The following is a 9605-nucleotide window of genomic DNA, read 5'->3' on the forward strand; positions in this document are numbered from 1 at the left end:
ATTATCTTGAACAACTGAGTGATGAGATATGCTCTGCAATGCTAAACTTGGTCTTCCACTATTTACACTCTTATCACTATTTATCCTCTCTTGAAAGCTAGAAGTTGGATACATAACAAGACTATTCCAATTTTTAGCATCAAAGTATTGAACTATACTTCGACTACTACCTTCGTTGATATTAGTAGAATGACCTACTTCACCTAATTTAGGTTTTCTTTTTCATTTCTAAATCAGAGTAAAAATACTCTTACAGTTCTTAATACGAGTTTACAGAAGCCTAAAAATAATCAGAAAATAAATAGGGACTAATTTGAAATAATTTAGAAGGGTTTGGGGAAATCTTCAAAAATTTTACAATCAGGGGTCACACGGTCGTTTGATATACCCTAGGTCGTGTGGCTTTTGAAGTTAGGACGCACGGCTATGTCCCAGCCCGTGTAACTCACTGACTTGGGTCACACGGTCGTGTTGCAAGCCGTGTGCCAGACCGTGTTTTAATCCGTGTGTGCCTAAATGCACCTTAAAACTCAAGTTTACCAAATCATGCTTAATTGGACGCTAAGAAACTCAATTACTAGCTAATTAACCTATTCAAAACACAATTAAACATGCTTAGAACGTGCCTAAACATCCATCTTAAGTGTCTAACAAATGTACCCTCATTAGTACCACATTTTATATTTGTAAACACATTAATAAAGCATCCATCATCCAAACTCTCACTCATACTAATTTGCCATAATTGACCTAATGTTTTAGCTATTTAGGCTACCAAACTTAAAACTAAAACACTTGCAAAGCATTAGCTTGACTATCATTTAACCAACCATATGAACACATAAATACCATTGCACATGGAACTCAAAATAACATCACATTAACAAAACAACATCAACTAAAGACCTCCTAGGTACATGCCATTACAAAATAAAACATCACCACACTTGAGTCCGAGATTGTTGTTGGATGTTGAGTCAATGGTAAGCTGAAAAGTACCTAACCAGCATACGGAAAACAACCGTACGCTGAGTATAACTTAGTGGTATTTCTGTAATCCAAACAATTAAAACTTGATATAAATAATTAAAATGTAAGATGCAATTAAGAAATGATATATAGAATATCAAGTTCATCATGCTAATTTATTCATTCTTGTTCACATCCAACAAATATTACACATTTTAATATCTGACAATAGCATTTCATAAGGCATCTAATAAACCATATCATACAAAGGTATTATTCATTTCCATTTCCATTCCATGAGTTCATTACTCATAATTCATCAATATTCACAACAAAATCCACCATTTCATATTTCATTTCACATCTCATTTCCATTTCTCATCCTTTGCCATTTCAAATATTAAACACATCTATTTTTATCATTTATTCGAGGCCACCAAATATGGCAAATAAGCTCGTAAATATTATTACTTAATATGTACAAGTCAAATAGGGTTTTAAAAAGGCTTTTGAATTGGTAATTATGTTTTTATAATGATCTATTAGGTTTGAGTGGGAAAACCCTAGGTCAAGTGATTTTGGAAAATAAGGTATCGGCACCTCGTTTCTATAAACCGAGCTATAAATATTTTTATAAATATTTACGGAGTGTCATTAAGGTAGTGTTAAAGTTTCATTGAAAAATTTTAACGTTTCGATAATTAATTAATTAAAAAGGACTAAATTGAAAAAGGTGCAAAATTTGCTAATTATAATAATTATGTGATTAAATGGCTTGATTAATAAATAAAGAAGGACCTAAGTAGTAAATAAACCTAAACAAATAGGGTGAGGCGGCATAATAAAAAAAATAAAGCCATTTAATGGCAAAATGGTAAATAAATTGAAATTAAAAACAAACAAATTGGATTTTAAGGTTTCTAGACATTTCTTCTTCAAATTTTCGATTTAAAAATAGACAGAGGAGAGAGCTTAGGTTGTTTCTTCAATTTTTGCTTCATGTGAGTTCAATTCTTACCCGTTTCTTGTAATTTTTTTATGTTTTTGAGATTGTTACAATTAGGTCAAACTAAATCTTACCTTAGTTTTTATTTTATTACCATTGATGAATATTAGATGTCTTTGATGAATAATATGGATTTAGAGCTTTGATTGTGTTGTATAATGGTTTTATAAAGTGATTTTGTTAAATATTGATTTTAGGATTAAATTGTGAAAAGGTTAAAATATTAGGGTTTGATAGTGAATTTTTGGGTTATTAGGGTTGTATAATGTCTTAGAATATTTGAATAAATTATTGATTAATTAAAATTAGTTAATTTGATATATTAACTAATTAAATGATTAAATTGCAAAATTATAAAAGTTGGGGTAATTGTGTAAATTCAAAAAGTAAAAGGGTATTAATTGTAAAGTAAATTGGAAATGAAATATATGTTAATAAGTGAGTAATTTTATATTCTAGATCAAGATCTCGTAGATATTCATGAAAAATGAAAAATAGCAGAATAGTCGCTGAACTTCTACAATTACTACAATTCAATCCAAGTAAGTTCGTACGGTTAAAATTTTATATTTGTATAAAATTGATGAATGATATTATGCATTTATTTTATTGTTGGAAATGAGTTATTGTTGGAATTATAATATTAACTTGGATATTCGATTTGTATGGAACGCGGGATTTGAGTACATTCATATTTTGGTGTATGATGGTATTGGAAGGAGACAATAGCATTTTTTCCCAAGTAAATCGGGGTTCAAAATTTGTTGCAAACTCTCGTGTTTTACTTTTTTTCAGCTTTTACGAGCTTTTGTTAAGTTCTTATGAGCTTTTGTTCAGCTCTTACGAACATTTTTTCCCAACTAAACCAGGGTTCAAAATTTGTTGCAAACTCTCATGTTTTACTTTTTTTTAGCTTTTTACGAGCTTCTGTTAAGTTCTTATGAGCTTTTGTTTAGCTCTTACGAGCTTCTATTAAGCTCTTATGAGCTTCTGTTCAGCTTTCGAGCTTCTGTTGGCGTATTCGGGAGGACCAGCTCTTATGAGCTTCTGTTGACGATGTACTCTTATCCGTAAGTCATTCTTCGAATGGAAAATTTTGGTAAAGTGATTTATTTAATGAATTTGAAAGACATGTTATGTATTTTTGTATTGATTTGAATACGGAGGTATTTATCAATTGAAGTTGTGAATGACAGGGAGTTGACATGAATAATTTTATTTATTTGATTTGTTATAGTAGGTTCGGTAAGATTTATGTTTAACCCGTCAAACTTATTAAGCTTCATTAAGCTTATATGTGTTGTTTAATGTCTTTTTAGATTTTCAAAAAGTTAGACGATCGAATCAGCACTCAAGTCACACTATCCAGCTTATCTCGGTAGTTTTTGAAATGTTAGATACGGTTTATATGGCATGTATAGGCTTTTGTTCGATTTTGGTCAAAATTTAGCTTATGTAAATATTATGAATAATTTTTGTTTATATAACCAACATACATATTGGTATGAAATTAAGGTATGATTGTGATGTTAGTATAAGTGGTATATGTATGTATATAATTGAGTTAAAGTGAACTTTGGTAACTTGGTTAGATAAATTAATTAGGTAAGTTTAGATATTTGGTGGACAGATTTTTAAGTTATCATTTGAGGTACCTAAGAGTATATTGGTTGTATGTAGTCATAATACATGTTTAAGACTTGATTTTAGCTTGTGTTGAATGCTTTGTTATTGCTTGTTGATGTGTAAATTATTGAGACTAGGTGGGTGTCATTTTGGGTGAGGAATATGGCTTAGAAAATGGTCTATTTTCATCCACACGGATAGAGACACGGACGTGTATCTCAGCCGTGTGTGACACACGGTTAGGTGACACGGCCGTGTGTCCCCTGTATCTTTTAAGAATGCAAGTTAGTATGCTCACACGACCTGGCACACGGGCGTGTGACTTGGCCGCGTGACCCAAGTCAGAGAGTTACACGGGTACGGACATAGGCTGGACATCGTTGTGTGTCCCTATTTCGAATGTGAACACGGCCTGAGACACGGGCGTGTCTCTTGACCGTGTGAGTCACACGGCCGTGTGACCCTTGCAGTGTTGAAAATTTTAAACAATTATAAAAAAATTCTCTGAGTTTCTAATTTAGTCCCGACTTGTTTCTAATATGTATTTCGGGTTTTGAGGACTCGTTTAAGGGACAATATATATGATTTTGATTGGTCTTATTATGAGTATTGATATGTAATGAAATGTTTGAAATTTTTGTCTGATTGATTCGTAAACCCCGGTAATGCTCAGTAAACTTGTTCCGACGATGGATATGTGTTAAGGGTGTTACAAGTTTGGCACCCAGTGCCTCATCGAATAAATCCAAAGCAAGTAATTGTGCTCAGCGCTATAATATGTTGACACGCAGTGTCTCATCGGTTAAACCGAAGCAAATTGACACCCAATGCCATCTATATCCGAATTAGCTTGAAATAGTTAATAGGGTTTCATTTAAATTTTCAATACAACCAATGTCTCAATTTCATGAATGTATATTATCACATATAAGCATATATTCAATTTGATAGTAACCACATTTTCTCAATAAATATATTCAATTCATCAGTCATAAAAATACCACATTTCTCGATATTCATAATCAAGTCATTTTAATCATCATTTAATTCAATTCAGCCCAAATGTACAATACTTCTCATCTCAATTACTTACCATACGCAAACAACTCAATATGCAATAATTCACAATTTAGTTCGAATTATAGAAACACAAACAGTATATTTCGAGCTACTCGACGTCGACATTGTCTTTCCTCTTCTTATTCAAGGATTCCGGAACAACGTTTGCTACGGCGTAGAATAATTAAAATAGATTACTAATACACAACTCAATTTTTATTAAATTTTAAATTTTATATCATATTTTGCTTAATCTTCAATTTAGTCCCTAAACCAAGATTAATTTTAATCTCCATATTTAACCTCAAATTTTTATACTAATTTCACTCTAAGCTAAATTTAGCTCCCTATTTTTAATTATATCCCTTAATTTTGATTTTTACAATTTAGTCCCTATTACTCAAAATTAACAACTAACTCCACAATTTAGTCATTTTCCACTTCTAACTTAAAAATCTATCAATAAAATCCCTAAAGCTTTAACTAATCAACAATGGTAACATCATTAATCTTGAACAATACTAAAAATTGTAATATGGGTCGGCTAGTTCTACGTACCAAAATTTGAAAAACATAAAAATTAAAAAAAAGGACTAAATTGACTAACCAATTAAAATTTGAATGCTTGAAAACCCCTAGTTGTTGTTCAAGCTCTTTCTTCGCCCTATTGTTTCGAAATGCATGCAAAAGAGAATTGAAACATTCTCTTTCATGCCACTTTCCTTTATGGTCCGTTTGTTTGGGTGAAAATGTTTTTCAAAAAACATTTTCCTTATTTTCCGGTGTTTGTTTGCTGGAAAATGAATTACATAGGAAAACATTCTCCAAAACACGGGTAAAATGAGTGTGAGTTTATGGAAAATGTCTTACCGATTTTATTTCTATAAGACATTTTCCACTCTCACCAGGTTACTTTCTCCTTCTTCCTTCCGTTCTTCATCCATTCTCCTTCTTCATCCAAGTAACTTTCTTCCTTCTACTTCTTCCTTTCTTCATCTTTTACAATCTCTTCCATTTTTCCTTAGTTGTTTCCGTCTCATATCTTCTCTTCTAAGGAAAATTACACGTTGTTGTTTCGTTTCGCTCAAATCTCCCTCTTCGTAGGGTCTTGGCTTAAGGTATGGCATCTTCTTTATCTTTTTTTATCATTTTCGTTTCTTATTGTTCTTGAAAAACTGCCTAAGGTATGCCATCATTTTGGTTCTTGAAAAATTGCTTAAGATATTGAAAACTGTTCTTGAAAAAATTGATATGGGGAAAGGGCTGTTTATTTTTGTACTTATTAGGGAAAGGCTGTGATTTATTCTAGAATAAAGTTTATGGGCAGAATCTTTGTTATTTGGCGAAGTTATTCCTTGACCACAAGACCCTTTATTATGATGTTGATCTGTTTCTGTTTTATGTTTTATGTGAATATGATGATCGAGGTTGCCATATGGTTGGATACTTTTCTAAGGTAACTTTTAGTGCGTTTTTGTTACTTGATGTAGTGGATGTTTACAACTAGTGTCTATATGTCTGTGGTTATTCTGATATTTTGTAATTGGAATTTAGTAATGTGGCATGGAGTGGATACAACAATTCTTGCCTTTGTAGCCTCAAATTATGAGCTTTCAAGTAGTAGAATTTATTGTTTATATGTGTGTATTTGGGGCTTTCAATTGCTTATTCATTTCATAGCATGTCTGCTAAAATTTTTTGTAGTTACTGATCATTTTTTGTCATTTCATTCTTACTTGTGTTTTAAACTGTACTTCCTAACACAAACAAATATCTTAGTATTTTGTGTCTGATCATGCAGGAAAAGCATTCTGAGGAATCATATAATTTGGCATGTATCCTTACCCTTCCTCCGTATCAAAGGAAAGGCTATGGAAAGTTTTTGATTGCCTTTTGTAAGCTCCCTGCCCCTCTTGATAATTGATTTTATTTTCAAGGCTTATTTCATTAATGGATCAAAATAAGTGAGCTATTAATATGTTTGAATGAAAGAAAGATGGGGACAGATAGCACCAAATGATGATGATTATTCATTTAGCATTAAATGAGAATGTACCATTATCCTACTAGTTAGACTCTCAATATATCACCAAGTTGGTTGTCTGGAATTGTTCTCAAGTTAGTTTACTATAATCATGAGCTGCTGCGAATTTATAACATTTTCATGGAGTAAACTTAATCCCTATCTTCTAATTTCTTAAATTTTATTGCTTCATGCTAGTTGTGTTGTCTTGAATATAAATGATATTATACTTGATTTTGTTGTATTGTACTTTGCATTTGATCCCATCGGTAATTTATAATTCAACTTTATTGCTTATTTTGTCTCTATTATGGACCCAGCATATGAACTTTCAAAGAAAGAATGTAAAGTTGGCACACCTGAAAGACCACTATCTGGTCTAGGGCTGTTGAGCTACAGGGGGTACTAGACAAGGGTTCCCTTAGACATCTTGAAAAAGCATAAGGGAAATATTTCCATCAAGGTATCACTACCTGAAGCTGTGTTGAAAATGTAGTGGGCTGTGTTCTATGCAATTCCCCTCTTCTTTGTCCTAATGGAAATTTATGTTCTTGCTTGGGGGTGGTCAATGCCTACACTGTAAAATGCAATGAGACTCAATGCCGTCAATTTAGATTAATTTGGAATGGCAAGACTTGCTTAATTAGATATCAATTAAATAGTTTTGGAAACTTTTGGGGTTGAGAATAAAATGTTCATTTGGTTCATTCTGACATCAAAAAATTGAACCAGAGTATGATTCAGTCAAGCTTGAGTAGCTTGTGATTAGGGTTGCTTGCTTTCACTTTAGATTGATGGCAACAGATGAGGCACTAACCTAAAAACTAAAAGTCAGTATATTATCTTCCACATAGAAATAAGAGAAAAAAAATTGAAAATGATGTTAAGGAGCATGCCTGATTCGATAGGTTTGATGCTGTTTCTGATAAACTATTTATTCTTGGTTGTTATATTGATGTCTTTGAATAGCTGTATCTATTAATGCGATTTCTCCTAGAATATTGATTCATGCATGTTGTACAAAATTCATTGCATTGTGGTGTCATTGAATTCTTAAATACTAATTTTCTACATGAATCTAATTTTCTGCAGGAGCTCAGCGACATGACAGCTATAAAAGCAGAGGATATATTGACCACCCTACAGAGTCTAGAACTGATTCAGTACAGGAAAGGTCAAGATGTTATCTATGCAAACCCCAAGGTCTTGGATCGCCATCTAAAAGCAACTGGCCGTGGTGGTCTTGAAGTTGATGTTAGCAAATTAATCTGGACACCATATAAAGAACAGAGTTAATGATGCTACTCATATAAAGAACAGGTTCGAATTACACTAACGAGTTTGTCTACTTAGTAGCTGTTTAGTTAGGAATTTGTAGCTTCTTGTATTTTATGTATAAAGCTGAGGTCTTAGGTTATGAGATTAGAAAGTCAAACTTAGATCAACTCAAGAGCTATTTACATTCTAGATGTACTTATTGCCATCACACCATCACCTGTGTCATCTGAGACATGTCGGGACAAGCTAACCTGTATATATTTTATTACACCGTGAGTTACAATATAACAACTTCTCTCTCTTATGTTTGACATTTGATTTGATTTCCACCTGTGTTTGAATGGAAGTTGTTGCTCGCAACCTTATTGCTTCTGAATGGGTTTTATAATCATATTTCATGTCCTACTTTTCTCTACCCTTAGTTTGGTAGTGTTGTTGGAACATAGTGGAGGAGATAAATGGTGACAATCTTTGAGAGTTTTCTCTACCGTTAGTTGGTTGGTTATCTTTAGATGATTGTCATTTAATCTACCTTTCACCGTCTTGTCCCCTTTTATGTTTGTCTATTAAATTTGACAATTAATGCTAAGGAAGGTAGTGTATCTTTTATAAATCATATATAAAATTATACGTTTGATATGGGTGTATATATATGTATTTTAAATCATATATAAAAATCATATAGTATTAGGACAATGTTGTTGTTATTATGTGGTGTACTACTAATTATGCATTTAGATAATATTATTAATTTCTAGTATTAATTATGGTTTACAAGCTAATTTATAATTATTCAATCATTGTTTTTTTTATAACACAATTACAAATAATTTATTTGACTTTGGTTGTTTTCAAATTATGATGGTTAATATTGTAGCTTAATAATTGAGTATTATTATATATTTAATTTGATTTATTTATTTATAAATAAAACATTGCAATATATGTAAAAACAATTTAAAATATAAAAATTTATTAATATGTAAAACAACTTTTTGCAAAATATTTTTAAGAAATTTGCCAAACAATGAAAATATTTTACATGATTTATCCAAACACTAGAAAATATTTTAGTAAATCATTTTCCGAAAATTAAATCATTTTCCAAAAATCATTTTCCGAAAAACATTTTAGTGGCAAACAAATGCAGACCCTTATATTTCTTTATTTTGTTTTCCTTTTATTTATTATTATATAATATATATACATTAAGTTCATGTTATTTATTATTTAACATATATATTTAGTTAACATATATATAATACACACCTTACCACTTTAATCCCTTTAATTAATTTTAATTTAACTTTTGACTCTTTTACAATTTAGTTCTTGTACTTTAATAACTCCTAGTTCAAGAAAATTGCTTATTAAAAATTTAATTCGCCTCTAACATGACTCTGTAAATATTTAATAAAAATATTTACAAGTCCGATTTGTAGAAATGGAGTCCCAAAAATACACTTTCTGACAACCCTAACTATCGGGTCGATACATGAAATCGAGTGATTTAAAGTGTGTTTCGAAACTAAAAGATAGATCTTCAAACGCTATGAAGACATTTTAATCCAGAAATGTCTGGATGCCATCAAAAAATTTGTCGCAAGTTGACTAATCTTTTTAGCTTGAAAATTGAGACCTTGG

Source organism: Gossypium raimondii, chromosome 10 (assembly GCF_025698545.1).
Source record: "Gossypium raimondii isolate GPD5lz chromosome 10, ASM2569854v1, whole genome shotgun sequence".
Lineage (NCBI taxonomy): Eukaryota > Viridiplantae > Streptophyta > Magnoliopsida > Malvales > Malvaceae > Gossypium > Gossypium raimondii.